This window comes from Pseudopodoces humilis, chromosome 15 (assembly GCF_049639895.1).
Source record: "Pseudopodoces humilis isolate 2021_Gansu_Grassland_sample_001 chromosome 15, ASM4963989v1, whole genome shotgun sequence".
NCBI lineage: Eukaryota > Metazoa > Chordata > Aves > Passeriformes > Paridae > Pseudopodoces > Pseudopodoces humilis.
The window spans coordinates 16,919,282-16,936,003 of NC_142214.1; positions in this window are offsets into that span (position 1 = coordinate 16,919,282).

Sequence of the window (16,722 nt, forward strand, 5' to 3'; positions counted from 1 at the left end):
AGGCATGGCACAGCAGCTCCTCTCCAGCAGCAGGAGAATGGCTCCCCCACACCTGCGTGGGCACCAGGCACCCGAGGCCCACCTTGCTCCGGCAGATTTGCAGGAGGAGAAATTTATCGCTGCATATAAAGTTCAGGGGGGAGTTAAATAAGGCGGGAGATTTACACATCCTTTACATTCCATTAGCGAGCAGGCACAGCCTGCATCCCCTCCTAGGCATCAGCGAGGAAGATTCAGGGAGGCTGTCAGCCCTCCTCTCCCACAGCTGGCAGAGAGGCTTGAAAATCCAATCAAGCATTTTCCTCTGCGCCTTCAGGAATCCCAGGACTTTCACTGTGGATTTACAGCGAGCAATTTCCTCAGTGGATGACTTGGACTCCTATCTCCACCCAGCGCAGCGCAGGGACCTGGGCAAGGAATGCCAGCGGAGGAAGGACAGATGACACCATCCCCAGCCCAGACGGCTGCGTGACAGCCCCTGGGTACAGAGGGAGCCCGAGTTGGACTCAAAGCTCACCCACACCCTGCCCACAAGCTCGCCTGCATGGCAGCAGGGACTGTCCCAACAAGCCCCCAATACTTGACAAGATCTACACAGGAACCTGTTTATGGGAGGTGACAAACACAGCCTCAGAGTCCCCCTCCACCCCTGCCTTTTCTAGGATCCCTCTCCGTGCTCCAGGGCTTAGTAAAGCTCGTGAACAAGATAAAGGCAAGAACATGAAAAAGAGAAAATGCACAGGAGCAGAGGAGCCTTCGCGTGTGACGCTTCCAGCCTGGGGCTCCTGGCCTTTCTATCTCTTCATAATCAGCTCCCAGCTCTGCTGCCTGTGCCAGGGTCCCCCTGGGGGTGCAGGGCGAGGAGGGGACTCTGCAAACTGCAGATTCTGCTCACGAGTGCAGTGTATTTCCCAGGTGTATATATATTTAGAGGCACACCTGCCCACGTGGACTTTGTTTTCAACACGTGGGTGTACCAAATGTTGCACCGAAGAAGCAGCAGCAGCCTTGGAAGGAGGCACCTGTTTGTGTACAGCCCTGTGACTCCTCACCCAAAGGGCACCACAAGGTGCTCACCTGGGAAAATGCTGCAGGGTTAGAACCCCAGAGTGGCCTGGCTTGGAAGGGACCTCAAAGCTCACCCAGTTCCAACCCTGTGCCATGGGCAGCAGCATGTTCCACCAGACCAGGATGCTCAGAGCTCCATCCAGCCTGGCCTTGAACACTGCCACGGATGGATGAGGCAGCCACAGCTTCACAGGGCAGCCTGTGCCAGGGCCTCACCCCCTTCACAGGGAAGAATTATTTCCTAATACCTAATCTAAACCTACTCTCTCTCAGTTTGAAAGAGACATGGGGACACAGAGCTGCTCCTGGCACAGCACCATCTGACTTGCATGCCCCAAGGTCCCTGTGTGATGCAAGCACACATGGTCCCACACAGGACAAAAGCACCTGGGTCCCTGTGGGATGCATGCACACACTGTCCCCAGGATAAAGCCCAAGGGACAACTCCTTGCCGGTCCTCCACTGGCACACAGCCCCCCAGCTCTGCCAGGGCTCCCAGGCAGCACCCGAGGTCACACTCACCCCAGCTGTGGCAGAGGAAGGGGCTGCCAGCACTGCCCTCTGCTCCCTGGGGTACCAGAGAGGACCAGAGCACCAGCAAGAGCAAGGCTGGGTGCCCACAGGTGGCACACAGGAGCCATCCCTGCTCCGTGGGGCTGCAGCACCGCACTCCCCACGGCGCTTTGGAAGCACCAGTAATGACGAGAAACGCCCCAGCAGGTTTCCAAACAAGGCCAAATCATTTATAAATATTGGTGTCTGCCACCCCAGGCTGGTGCTGGTAGCAGAGTGACCACTGGCCACGTCCTGTGTGCGCTCCCAGGAGATGCTGCTGAAGGCACAGCAGCGCTGGCGGGCGCTGCACACCGAGCGTCATCGCAGCAGACCTCAGCACTCCTGCTGCACAGGGATCTGATGATTTTCTGAGTTCCTGATGTAGTAATGAGCTTAATCAGCCCATGCAAATCAGTTTCCATTTGAAACCAGCCTTATCTAAAGGAACCCACTCAGTATTTGCCTCCTGGAGTTTTCACACAGATCGATCTTCCCTGTTTCAGGTGTGAAAGGCAGCCGGGGCAGGGAGTGGTTTCACCTTTGCCAGCACTGGACTGCAGCTTGGAGCTCAATGGCAATTTCTCAGCTTCATTTCCCACATTCTCATTCTTTCCAGAAACAAAGGGAATTAGGCTCTGAAAACCTCTCTCCTCTGGCAATGGATTACGTCCTTAGATCACTGCAGCCATTGAGAAGAGCATTTGGATAACAGAATTTACACAATTTAGCCCTTGGTATCAGCGGGTTCAGCAGGAGAGCCCCTCCACCACGGCCTATTTTGAATAAGCAAATCAGCCACGCACAGAGAGATTCATTTTGTAAAGTGCAAGCTGAGAAAGCAATGCCAGTTCCCATCCGTTCCTGGCTGACATTTTATTTAACAGGTTATTCATTTGCCCCAGCGTCCTCAGCAGCAGCAACAATAACCACTTCTGCAACCTCCCATAACTCACTGCCAGCTCCTTTCCCAGGTGCCTCCTCCTCCCCCTCCCAGAGGTAATTAGCAATTATGAAGGTGTTACACAGCAACCCACCCCATGCTGTTCAATGCCACGGCCACAGTGCTGGCTCCAGGAGCCCATGGACAGCTCCAAATGATGCCCCAAATCTCATGCCACAGGCTTGATCCTTCCAGGGATGCAGAAGCCTGAGCCCTCTTCAAACCTCCAGGGCAGGGGTCCCCTGAACTCCTGAGAGAGCCTGAACTGGAGCCCAAACTGACCCATCAGACTGGTCAGTGATGCACAGACCTTCCCCAGCTCCATGGACCAACTGTTCTGGTGCTGGACCCCAAGGTGTGCACAAGGCCACCAGCGAGTGAAAGCCCTGGGGGGACACACAGGTCTGCTCTGAGCCCCTGGCCACAGCCAGGACCCCTTTGCTGCCCATCCTACTTCTTTTCTGCTCATCTCCAGAGCCCTGCTGTGGTGCTCTGGCTGATCCACCAGCCTGGACTGGGTGCCTCAGCCCCAGCCAGGGCAGAGGCAGAGAGCAGGTCTCAGACTGTGCTCACCATGCTCCCAGACGAAGCTCAGGCAGGACAGATGCTGAGCCTAAATGAGCTTTGCCAAGGGGGAGAAGCCCTCTGGCAGAAGGTAAAGGAGGATGTCTGGAAGGGTGTCTCAGTCCTGCCGAGAAGGGGACAGGGCTGCAAGGAGCTGTCTCTGGAAAAGGAGCTGGCTTGGAGCAGCCAGCTGCTCTGGGAATCCACAACCAGCATGGCTCTCCTCACCAACTGCACTGCACTCCTCTTTTTCTCCCTTCCTCTCTTTTTCTCCAATTTATCTTTTTGACACATTCAATGATGCTTCTGCAGACTGAAAACAATAGAGACAGAGTTTCAGCCAAGGCAATTTCAGAGCTGAATCAAAGCTAAAATAACCTAGACACAGAGCAGCTGAGCAGAGACAGCTCAGCGAGGGGGACAGAGCAGTGCAGGTGCCCTGTCCCTCTCTGCAGCTCCCACTGCCTGGCTGGCAGGGAGGACAGCAAGTCCCACTCAGGAGCTGTGTGTCTATCTCCTGTTTGCCTGCCACCCCTTTCTGGCTGTGGTGGCATCATTTCCCCCCTGCCATGGATGCAAGCCCCCACCCCAGCACAAAGCCAGCCCTGGCAGCTGCAGCTGAGTGAGTACCTGCTCACCCAGCACACTGGCTCCGTGCTTTGCATAGCAAGCACCAGTGTTTGCTGTCCTGCCCTTACAGCCCTGCAGAGATTTAAATTTTTTTTCCCCCCCTACAAGTGCTACTTTGCTGCTACGTGCAGGAGGTGGGAGGGACGGACGGACAGACACACAATTGCGGAGAGAGGGAGGCTGAGCTGATTCTGCCAAGTGAATATTGCAACCGGACCCGTAACGAGGAACAAGACACAATCCTCAGCATGACTCAGCCTGGAAACACATGCTGCTTCCCAGCCCCACTGCCAGGACTGGCATGTCCCTACTGCTCATTCCACAAGGAAGCAGCCCATGGCTCCCACCCCAGCACTCGCCACAAATCCACTTCACAGCCAGGACAGGTAAAGCCAGCAAGCTCCTGGTACCAGGACAGGCTGATCACGCCAAAAGCAGGCAGGCAAAACGGGGGCTGATGCTGTGCAGGACAAGCTTTGCGAGGCTGACATGCTGCTTGGTCTCTCACAGACCTCCTGAAAGCAGCTGTCAGAGCCTGTCTGGTTCCAGCTCCCTGCCTCCCCAGACACACCGGTAATTCTGCTCCCCTGTGCATGTGCCATGTTTGTTTCTCTCTGAGAGATAAAGGGTTTGCTCTGTGAGCCTCAGTGTTCCTGGAGAGCATCAAAAGCAGCGGGCAGAGCAGAGAAATGGGAGGTACAGCATCACAAGCATCCCCCAGGGCTGGTCCATGGGGGCACCTTGTGCCCCAGAATTCCTGCCAGGGGCAGTGGTCCATACAGGGCACTGTTCACATCTTGGGTGAAGTTCAGGGGGCTGGGAAAGGCAGGATTGTGTCCTCCTGCTCCTGCATTTTACTTGTGAAATGCCACATCCAGCTCCAGGTTTAATTGTGGGGCTGGGCAGGAGCTGCCTCAAGAGCCTTCTCTGGGCCCCATGTGAGCATCCCCCAGGGGTCAGTGGCTGCCCCAGTCCCAAAGAGCCTGTGCCACACCCTTGGCTCCCCAGCCAAGGCACTGTGAGCACCACTCACTGTGGCAGCCACAGATTGCCTGGGTGGGTGTGAAACCCCTCGCTGGAGCTGGCAGGCAATGCTTTGCTCATGCCAGAATCTTCTACGGGAGGTGCTCGGCATCACCTCCTTGGTTTAGGGGGATGTTAGACCTCCCCCTCCTCTCTGCCCTCGCCCCAGCTGGCTCCATCTCTCTTGGAGGATACATCCCAGTGCCAAGTGACATGGGCCTGATCATCTGAGGAAATGCATATAAAACCAGAGCCCTTCTCCCTCCTCACACACCAGGGGAAAGCGTTCCCCTCGCCGCCTGTTTACAGCGAAGGCCGTGGCGTGGCAGCCGGAGTGACAGCTCTGAAGATGACATGTCAGCTCTGCCTGTCCCGGGAGGACGTGTCAAACTGTCACACAGCATTAGCTGCAACACATTCCTGCACAACACCCTGCAACCCACACTGCCACGGGGCTGTGGCACCCCTGCTATGCCATAGAGCTCAGAGCCCGGCGTGTGGGAGCGCTGCCTCTGCTCCAAAACCTCTCTGGGCAGTCCCCTGGCCAAGGGGTGCCGGCTGCTGCTTTTGTCACCTGGCTCCTCGTGTATCTTCTGCAGCAGGACCCTCACAGCTCGCTGCCACGGGCTTTGCAGAGCTGATGGGTCAGGCTGAAACAACCACCTGGCTGCCACTCCATCCCCAGGAGCTGGGGGAGGCACGGGGGAAAGGATGGGGATGGAGGTTACAGCCCCAGCCCGCCTCACCCACGCTGCAACAGCCCTCCAGGAACTAGCTGGTGGTGGCATGGAGAGCTTGGCATGGGGCAAGACATCTCCTCGTGTCAGTCCTGGTGGGGCTGCCCGAGTCCTGTGGGACACAGCCCTGCTCCCCATCGCCATCCCCTCCCCTGCCACGTGTTCCCAGCCCTGGCCTGCGCTCTCGAGCTGCTGGAGAGTGCAGCAAACACATCTGCCTACAGCATCGCTACTCTGCCTTCACCAAGAGACTGAAACAAATCAATTTTGGGGAAGGTCGAACCCTTGGCAGGGCACTGCTAGAGCCTCAGAGAAGCCTCAGAGGACAGGTGGCCCAGTTAGCACAGCAGCAGCAGCTCTCTCATCCACCCTGTCTGTTCACAGCACCGCATTCACATCCAGAGAGCATCGCAGGGCCGGGACTGAGACCGCTCCTCATCTGCACGCGAAACCGCCGCCCGTGGTCCCCACAGCCGTCACCTTGGCACTTCTGGAGAATGACAATTCATAGCCACTGGTGGCAACACATCAGATGACTTTGTCCTGAGTCACAAGAAGCGGCAGAGAGAGCTGAACTTGGCCTCAGAGCTCGCTGCCCCTTCCTCTGCCGGCTCAGATCGATGCTTTGAGGCAGCGCCTGGCTCTGGGCAGCTGCGAGGCCGGGGTTAAGCTGCTCGGGCACCAGCTGCGTTGTAAATAACACAAGAGGCAGCTGCAGTTCCTGTAAGATCAGGCCAGGAACGCCTCTACCTGACACTCTTAGTTTGGTTGACTGCTCCAAAATCACCTCCCAGGGATGTGGACAAGGAGCCACCAGCCCTTGCTGCCTCCTCGTCAAGTTCCAGGCACAGCTTCTCCCATTTCCTACTTCACTGCTTGGATTAAAATCCGTCTGTTAGCCTATAAAAAAGGTAATCAAAATGAAACAACATCAATCAAATGCTCTCAGCAGATGAGCCAGTTGGTCCTTCATTCCTCCTGGCTGCCAGCAGCTCGTTGTCATGGGTAGACAGGAGCTGCAAGCTCCACACTGGGCCAGGATGGACATCCATCTGGGAAAGCTGGGGGCTCATGGGGCAAGGAGTGGGAAGGATTTCAGCTCCCACCTTGGGATGCTCTGGCACCCTCTCAGCACTCAGCTTGCTGGCAGGGAGCTCATGGGTGCTGTGGAGGAAGGAGAGCTTATGGACTTCCCCAGCTCAACCACAAAACCAGTTATCCTCGTGGCAATTGAAAGGGAGGAGAGACAAAACCCCCTGACCAAGAGCATCTGCAAATGCTGATGCCAGTGCCAGTGGTGGAGGAAGGAGAAGCAGATCTCCCAGAGCCGTGGCTCTGTGCCAGCCTGTGCACACACTGGGGATGGATTACCCAGCAGCATTTCGGTAATGACAGGTGGTACCACAAATCTGCAGGACAGAGATGAGATGCCCCCAAGTCCCTGGTGACTTTTTTACAGCCCCATCAGTCCTGCTGCTGCAGACAAAGTGGTCAGGATACGTTGGAGGCTGCAGGCAACACGAAGCTCAGGGTCTAGGGGCAGTTTCCAAATTATGCCTGGGTCCACTGAGGCAGAGACACGGTGCTGGTGATGGAGATGTGCTTCCCACTCCCCTCAGAGCTGTGCCTGGGGCATTACTCACACCCTGTGCAGGATGGGGAGATCAGAGACTTCTCTGCTCCTTCATGGACAGGCAGGAGCAGGGCTCTGCAGCCAAGTCACACAGGGACTGAGAGACTCACAGGGGTCAGACGTGGCCTTTGCTCCTCGTGAGAAGCAGGTGATTCCTGGGAAAGCAGCCTGTGGGTGACAGAGGGGCCTGCAGGAGCTGTGCTTAGCACACGTGGTGTTCAAGGCATTTCCACAAGGTCCCTCTGTTGAACAGGTGCCAGGGGAATGAGCAAGTGATGAGACACTGTCAGCTCAAACTTCTCCACGTGCCACTGGCTGGATGCCAGCCCGGTTCCTCCTGACCACACACCTCAGCCCTGCTTTATTGGTCCTGTAAAACCCACACAGGCCAGCAGCCCTGCTGACACCTCATTTGCAGGAATACTGCCAGGGGCAGGTAAACTCAGGCAAGTCTTTAGTATCAGCATCAGCACAGAGTGTCTGACTCGATCTTATCCTGTCTGAGCAGGCAGCAAGGGAAGATGTTCCCTTAAAAAGATCTCCTCTGAAGAGCTGAAACAAAAGTAAACCCCAGCATCTCCCTCTCACAGAGACAAGGGATGGGAGCTGAGACTGGAGCATCCAGCTTCTCTCCCACAGCATTTCTTCCTTCCTGGAGAAACCCACAGCTCTGGAAAGTCCTCCACTCCCTGGGGAATGCTCTCTTCCCTCCCCTGGCTCAGGCCTGATTCCCCTCTGGAACTTTAGGATTCTGACTGAGGAAAGCACCCTTTTTAAAGAAAAAAATAAAAATCAAAAATCAGCCTTTTACTGCTGTTACACATCAGTGGGGCACACAGTGTGATTATACAGACCCCCGTGTGAACCCCCAGAGCTAACAGGGTGGGGATGCAGCTCCCAAAGTCTCTTCCTTGTGTCCCCACCCCAGGCAGCACCAGGTACCTCCTGCCTTCTCAGAAATGCCTCTCTCATCAGTAGAGTTACAGCAGGAACAGACCCGGGGCTCCTCTGCTCAAATTCTCTGTACAGGCAGTGAAAAGAGGAGTCTCATGAGAGCTGCTCAAAGGTGGTGCAGCAGCAGCCAGAAGAATCACCAGCTGCTCCATGCACAGAATACAATTCCCACTAAAGGGAAAATAAAGCAGAGCACAAAAACCGACGGGGCACTGAAGTGCTTCACAGCATCCTCTGCCTCACCAGAAGAATGGACCCTTGCAAATGCTCTCGGACACTGAGACCCCAAGCCTGGGAGATGCTCCAGTGCAGCCTCCCCGCTTCCCACCACCCATCTGCTCATCAGATGGCTTGGAGGGGCTGCAGTGAGAAACCTCCATGGGGTTTGGGGGGTCTGTGGAGTCTCCGAGGCAAAGTGGTGGGTGCAAAGCAGTTTCCAGGGGCCTTCCCTACCCCTGGAATGAATCAAAGAAGGTCTGCAGGGTGTGGGGCACAATGCTGGCACGTCCCAGCATCCCAAGCTGGATTGTCTGGGAAGAGGGTATGGATCCCATCATATCCAAGCCCACACAGCCAGCCCCAGACCACCTCTGTGGGGAGAAGGACCAGGAGAGGAGTCACAAGGGGTTGTTAACTGGGCATTCTGCTAATGGGAAAGGGAATTAAGGGCTTCTCAGAGGCCACCACTGGGACCTGGATTTAGAAGCATTGCTCCCTTGGGGATTGCAAAAGCAATGTAAATTCCCAGGGGATTAAACTTGAAGAGGATATCCAACTAGCAGGGAGGGAGGAGAGGCCAGCACCGTAGGAGGGATGGTAATTACAGAATTACATGCCAGCCTTTTAGAACAATGAATGACATGAAATTTTACATAGATAAATAGAGACTTAATACAGGTAGGGAAACAGTGCTGGGGCAGGAGAAGTCTCTGCTATCTGGCTGATGGCAACACAGAAGCAAGGCACGGAGGATGGGGCAGCAAGAGAGAAGCTGGGTTTGAACGGCAGAGCCACGCCAGGAGCAATCCCGGTGCAGGGGACCAGGGACAGATGCAGAGAAGGAAGCAGGGATGGCTCGCTGAGCACTGAGATCAGTGCTGCAAGGAGCCTCAGCCCCTGCTCAGCAGTCAGGTCAGGCAGCACCAACGCTGCCCAGGAACAGGACACGCTGTTTTTCCTCCTGCAGTCACGGAGCACAGGGTGCTTTAACCTTTGCACCATGGGCTGGGTCCTGCACCGCTGCCTGTCCCAGACCCACAGGCACCCCAGGACCTGTGGACAGCACACCTGGGCTTTGAAAGAGCAAGGCAGAAGTGCTGAAGACCAGAAGAGGCTGTGCGGCAGCAAACCTGAGAGGCAGCTTGCGAGGCTGCAGAGACTGTCTGCCTGCCTCTCCTCCAGGACCGGGGATGGCTGAGCCCTCAGAGCCGGGCATCTCCCTTGCTCGCTGCCACATCCCAGCTGGCAGCAGCCATCCTCCTCACAGCCTTTCCAGCCTTTGCCAATGCTGGGGAACACCGGGCTTTGCTGTTTTTTGCTCCAGTGCAGCCTGCCCGGCGCAGGGCTCCCGCCCCAGCCGGCTGCTTCCCGGCTCTCCTTGGCACGGAGGGAGCTCACAGCCTGCCCAGCCCCGAGGTCGGGGTCCCGGGCTCCCCATTCCTGCCGCTGGGAGACATCTCCTGGGTTCCTTGGAAACGCTGCCGAGTGGGAGCTGCCACTCAGGGAGTGAGTCACGCTGCCGGGCGGGCGAGGGTGGCTCGCTGGCACGCCAGGCACTGGCTACCACTCGCCCCCCGAGAGCTGCAGTGACAGTGGCACGGGGCACAGGGCCAGGGGGTCCCCACGGAGTGGCATCTCCTGCAGCTGGATGACAGCCTGACACCTCCCACCCTGCTCCGCTGGTAGCTACTAAAGCACTGCAAAGCCATTCCCAAAGGCTGCTTTTCCATGCCACGGCGTCAGGGAGAGAAGGAGCGGCCCTGGGAAGGCAGAGATGGAGATCCCATGTCCTGCTGCACTGAGGAGCCTCCTCCCTCCCAGCTCAGAGACTTTAGGACTAAGGGGAAACTTGGGCACTCGGGCAGGAAGGGATTTGCAGCAGATCACTCACTGATGGTGCAGAAACCCAGAGGCAAAAGTCACTTCTGATCCTGCTCACCCTGGGGGAGGCATCCCCCAAACCACAGGGCAGCAGCCCAGCCATTCCCCTTTGGAAACCACCTCCCTGCCCAGCCTCAAAGATAGCACAAGCTCCTCAAAACCCGATGGGATGATAAGCACCTCTTCTGAAAGGGAGCAATTACCACAAAATACTGATTATGCAAATACCTTGGTTACCAAAATGATGTTCCCTGAATTCTGAGTAGGAAAGAAAAGAGCCGTGGAGAAAATTTGTTTAGCCAAAAGCTGCATCACATCTATTTAAAGTGCTGAGAGGTGGAGAGGAACCTCCCTGGGCAAAGGGGCTTCAGGAGACCACCACAGCCTGGTGACCATCACATCAGGGACAGAGATGGTGCATGGCATTTCCCTTTCTCCCAAAACCATTTCAGAAACATTGCTATCACTCCCTTCGCAAGGAGGAGGAAACTGAGGCACAGAAGCAGAAGGCACTTGGCCCATGAGACCCAGAGTGCAGAGAAGAGGCTGAGGTGCTGCCAGGAACAGAGCAGGGTATCCCACTGCTTCCCAGTGCCCCACACCTGCTGCACTGTGCTGGGACAGGTCAGACTTCCCTCAGCTGGCTTTGTGAGGAGCAGAAGTGTGGAGAGAGGCAACAACAGAGAACGGCACTGGGGGAAAAATACCCCTGTAGAACAGTCAGAATGGGTTGGGACAGCAGCAGCCACAAGGCTGGTTAGGGAAGGGCTCATGGGGAACCTGTGAGTTTCAACTGAGCAGGCAGGGACTGTCCTGCCGCAGCACATCCTCCCTGGGATGGGGACAGTGGCGTTCCCCAGGCCTGGCAGCGCTGCCTGGAGGGGAGCAGGGCTCAGTGTGCCACCCTGCACTGCCCTGGCTGTGCTCTGCTGCTCCTCCCAGCCTTGTCCACTGCCCCCATGGGTCAGTTTTGCAGCCTCAAGGCCTTGAGTGGACTGCACGGCTGGTGCCAGGGCCGCAGGGGCGAGCGCGGCTGCCCCACTGCTGAGAGCACAGTGGTGCCATCCTTGGTGGCCACAGAGGACCCTGACAGCCATTTCAGCTTTGCAAGGAGCAAGCACTGACTTGCAGGGATGGAGGGTAACACACATGAGATAAGGGCCATCAGGTGGCACAGCAGGGGTGGCACCATTTCACACCTGCTGTGCCATCACCTTTCCCTCAGTGCAAGGTGGGACTAAAAGTGACAGCAGAGAAACTGCTCTGCCATAACCATACAGCTTCCCTGGGTGGGAACAGCTCCTTCTCACCATGCTGCTGGAGCCACCCGACCCTCACATGGCTCAGAGCTGCCAGCACACCACCCCTGCCCTCAGACCTCACCTCACCTCTCTCCGTGTCTCACTGGCGGTGCACGGGGAGGAAGGACAACTCATGATGCAGTAAATGCCAGCAGAGCCGGCCATGAGACGCTGCTTCCCATCCTCACGGAGCACAGAAGCCATAAGTCAGCAGGAACGCTCCTTGCACTGATGCCAGGCAGATTTATGGCAGCACAGGCGTTGCTGTGCTGTGCCAGCCTCCCCTCCCGCAGCCCGTGGCAGCAGCCAGTCCCCAGTCTCCGTGGGCAGCACCCTGCCACTGGTCACCCAGCAGTGGGAGGTGACACCCAGCACCTTATCCAGTATTCCAGCACAGCTGGGGACCCACATTTTGCAGAGTTGCCCTCCTGGAGTGGCAAGGCATCCCCCAGGGCTGCAGGATTTCCCTGTCCTCCCTCCTCTTGTCACAGCCCCTCTTTGGGCACCTTCCCAGCTCAGCCTGTTTGCAAACAGCCTTGTGCAGCTCTGGTACACGTCTGGCACTCCACAAATAGTCTGGTGGCATCGCTTGCCCAGGGGTTACGTGGCTGCTGTCCTGGTGTAGGTGGCCACCTTGGGGGCTCCGGCAGCAGGTAAGAGCTCAGCCCAAACCAGAACACAGACAAGCTGCCAAGTCACCCCTTTTCCATTTCCAGGGTGCAATGCCTGCCTGAGGATCAGGACTTTGCCCATTTGGACCATGACAGCCGTTGCCTCTTGAAATTCATCTCTGGATTTGAGCATCCCAATGATACATCCAGCAGTTTATTCCCATGCACAGGGAGAGATGGATCTCATCCCAGGTATCCCCAAGCCCCTGCCTGGCTGCCAGGCAGGTCTTCTCTTCCACAGAAATCTGTTTGTGGCCTCTGCACTCCTGCAAGGTCAGTAATTGCTCACAACGATGTATGTGTTGGATTTTTCATCAGCAAAAAACCGATTCCTCCTTCTCTCCCTTGCCATCCTGAGCTCACACTACCTCAGAAGAGACAGAAAGTTAAATTCACAGACAAGGTAAGAAAAGCTGTAGAGCTGCAGCAAACAGCACAGGCACTTTGCAGCTCCCCTGTGACACCAGTAATCACACCTGCTACAAGCACAGCTCCTGACTTCTCTCAGTTAGCTCTCTCTTACTCCTTCCCAAAATCAAGCATCCTGTGCTCTGCTGGGGGCAGGGGGCTTGCTGGATTCACCCAGCAGAACTAACCTCAATTTCTACCCCTTCACATGGAACAAGCCTGGCCTCCACTGCTACACTGTGCTGGGGACCAAGTGACCAGGTGGCAGTGCCTGGGCTCCCCTCCCTCCCATCCAGCACCCACAGGCTGCTCCACCACCTTCCTTCCCCCCAAAATTCCAGCCCTGCTGCTGTGACTGATGCCTTAAGTAAATGGTCACAAAATGGATGGTTGGTCACGAGGTCTCACGATTTTATAAGTTTTGGTCCGTTTTCATGTCAGGGTTAATTGTCCAGTGACTGCTTCAGGGTATGAAGTCCCATCCTTTGTGTTTTCTCTCTTCAGCCCAGCGTTGTTTCTGCTTTTGGGCCTGAAACTTGTAACGACTGATCTCCGTACCAAGCTGGAAAAGGAATTGTTTTGTCTATTACTCTGTGAAGAGAGCTCACTGACACTTCATCTGAAGCTCAAAACTACACCTAGGCAGTGCAGAATCTGAAAAATATGAAAGCTAAAACTTAGGGCATGATGACAACCCCTGAGCCTGAGGAGCTGCCAAGCCCTTAATGTAGAACCTTAACACAGGCAGGGAGGGTGGCAGATCCCCTCTCAGCAGGGCTGGTGCTGTGAGAGCAGGACACAGCTTCACTCCAGAGACTGCTTATGGAGGACTGTGCAGATCTGTCAGGTGGCACTGGAGGTCCAGTGGACAAAATGGACTTGTTCCCAGCTGTCTGTCACACCCCAGACACACTCACTCTGCCATAGGAAGGGCTTAGCTTTGGGCACCAGAGCTCAAATCCTGGTGAGCCCTGCCATGGCATCTCTCCTCCCCTGGGCTCAGGTTTCTGAGAGTTCAGAAACCCTGGCAGGAGCCCTGCTGGCCTCTCCCACCAAACTTCAGCTTCAGCTTTTGCTGATGAGGATGAAGGCAGAGATCCTGCTTGCCTTCTCCTGTGACCAGAGAATTTTCTGCACCTGAACCCCTCAGCTGCCCACACACCACCCGTGTCCCCAGCTTCCAGCCTGTATTTTCACTACCCAAGCAGCTCAGGCATCCAGGCAGTGAGATCTCCCTCTGTTGTATCAGAGCTTTTCCAGGCACCATCATGGTCCTCTGGAGATGTTTAGGGATTTTTGCTGCCAGTCCACTTAGTGACAATCACCACTTACTTGACAACAAGCCACTAGATCCCTCTCAGGCCCTGGCCAGAGTATAGTGCTGGTATCTCTGCCCCTGGGGTGGAAGAAGTTTGCATGGGGCTGGAGAACAACCAGCCATGGTAGAAACCATGGAATGGAGGGAACAACCTCCAAACCGCTCCATGTGTGGGGACAGACTGCTCCAGGTGCCTGTGGACACTGCCTTCCCACTGCTCTGTGCCCCTGAAGGCAGCACTGGCTGGTAGCTCCCAGTACTGACCAGTCCTGGTGGGAATGCCTCCCCATCACAGCCCAGTGTTGCAAGCAACAAAGATGAAGAGAAGGGGGTGGATGCTCAAAGGTGGCTGCTGACCACGGTGGAAGTGGGCACAAAATTCAAGGGAGCACTAAAATATTGGAAATAAAGAGAGGCTGAGCAAGGAAATATGACCTGAAAGAAGCAGTTAAGCCTCCAGAGAGAAAATGCATGGCATGGCATGGATGGAGGCTGGATATCTGCCCAGGGAGCCAGACCCACCTGATCACCCATGCCCTTCTCCCACCTGTCCCCAGATGAGCAGGCTGTGACACAGCTGAGCAATGCTGGGGAGCAGAGCTGCTCAGAGAAGGTGCCAAAGCTGCATGGAGGCACAAGCTCTTTGGGGCAGGTACCACACCTTTTGCCTCCTCTCCATCTGCCCCAGCGCCCAGCTGAAGAGCTGGCAGGACAGCGATGCCCTGCAGCCCATCCCAGCAGCATGGGAACCAGAGCTGTGGCTGTGCCAGGACTCTCCGGCCCTCGTGGCACAACTGATGGCAGGAGGATACCGGTGACACCACACCAGCTGCCCTCCCCACATCTCCTTCAGCGCTGCTCCTTTCCATAACTCAATTAATATTACAAACCTCTATCAGGAGTCCTTTCCAGACTGGCAGCCTCCGAGTTGCTTGGAAACTGTTTGCTGCAGCGACCGACAGCTGCTGCCGGGAGGGCTCGATGCCAGCCCACTTCCCAGGGCTGCCACCACGGAACCTGGTGGAACAACCACGCTCCATTCCCTGCCCTGTGCCAGCAGCTGGAGGAAGCAGGGATGAGCTGGGAGCAGCTTTGACACGCGCCAGGGATGAGAGAGCCCGGAAAGGCTCGAGGGCTGCGAGGCTTGGTTTAGGACTTGGAGATCCCACAGCTTAAGGCTTCAAAATGTTCCCAGCCCCAGGGTAAGGGAGAGTTTCCAGAAAAGCATTCAAGGAAAAACGTGCTCAGCCTCACAAGATTTATTTGGCAAAATCCGGACATTGAATTCAACCATAAAGAAATGAGAAAGAGGGTTTTCCTTTATGGACAAAAGTATTGGTGTGGGCTTAATGGTGAAGTCACTGAGCTCTCCATAATACTCTATGAATAATCAGGTATCTCTTCCAATTTATAGTGTATCATAAAGTGCTGCTACAGTTTTGGAGACAGTACTTTTTTTATACTATAGCAATGACAAAAAGCATATTTTACTGCAGGAATGGCAGTGTAAGTATATTTATCCATCGGCCAGAATTCTGTGGTACACTTTCCTCTCTAATGGCTGTACAAACATCCATCCATCCCAGATTTATACCCAGATTTTCCATACTTTGCTTGGAAATTTGCATAATATGTGAAAATTTCTATATAAAATGGAGAAGAGCACGGAGCTGCTCCTGCCAAACCAGCCACTGGAATTCAGCACTTCTCCGTCTCGCACTGCTCGTGTTTCCCCACAGTGACAGTGCTCCTGTCACTGGAACTGCCTTGGGGATCCCACCTTTTAGCTCAGGAGAAGGAAAGCTGAGGGGAAGGTGGATGAGGACCCCAGGGCCAGCTCAGTGCAGGAATCCCTAAGGGAAGAAATGTGAGGGGAGCAGGTTCTGCCAGTTCTGGTGAAAGGCATCTCCAACACCATCCCACCTGACAGCTTCCTCCATCGCCCCAGTGAAGCACTGCCTTTTCTTCTTGAAAAAAATATTGTGGAATTAGAAGTCTGATTGATATGAATATGTAACAACGCTGCTTTATTAATAGCAGCTGCATTATCAGTTTGCTCCCTGCTATTGGCAGGAGATCTGGGACAATATGTGGTTTGGAAACTAAAGAGAAATGCAACCCGCAAAGGCAGCGGCTGCGAGATAATTTCATTCCTTTTCCTGAGGAGCTGGCCGGGGTGACACGGATGCATCGCACCGCTCTTCCTGCCTGGTCACGGGAGCAGGCACTGGCATGGCTTCACAGTGTGCACGGTCCTGAACACACCCATCTGCAAAAGGCTTTGCATTCTGCGCCCCCAGCACAGGCAGGAGACACCCCTCCAAGGCAGGGACCGCCACAGCCAGCTTTAACTTCTGCAAATTGAGGTCATTTGGTACAGAGCATCATGCAAATCTCCCTGGCACGGGTAATAAACTCCCTTTGCAGTTTGCTTTCCTTACTCCCCCTATCAGCACCCTGGAGGCTTAAATGAAAACAAGATTACAAAGGAGATTGGGTTGGACATATATCTGGTGTGCTATTTTAGCTGTAAATTATGCCAGCTTCATAAAACCCCAACTGTTCTTCCCCGAGATCCCTGCATAGATTGGCTGGCTAAGATCAAGCAACCAGCGCTCGCTGCGGGCAGGCATTGTCTAGAAAAACGCTGAGAGGGTCCAAACAAGAGCAAGATCTTGTATTATGTGGATATTATACATACCCACACACATTTATATGCATGGAAACATAGGCATGACATCCAAGAACTTCCCGTGCCCACTGATCAGCTAAACAGTGACACACACAGAGGCTTTACAAGCCCCTACCCGTCGGGCTTTG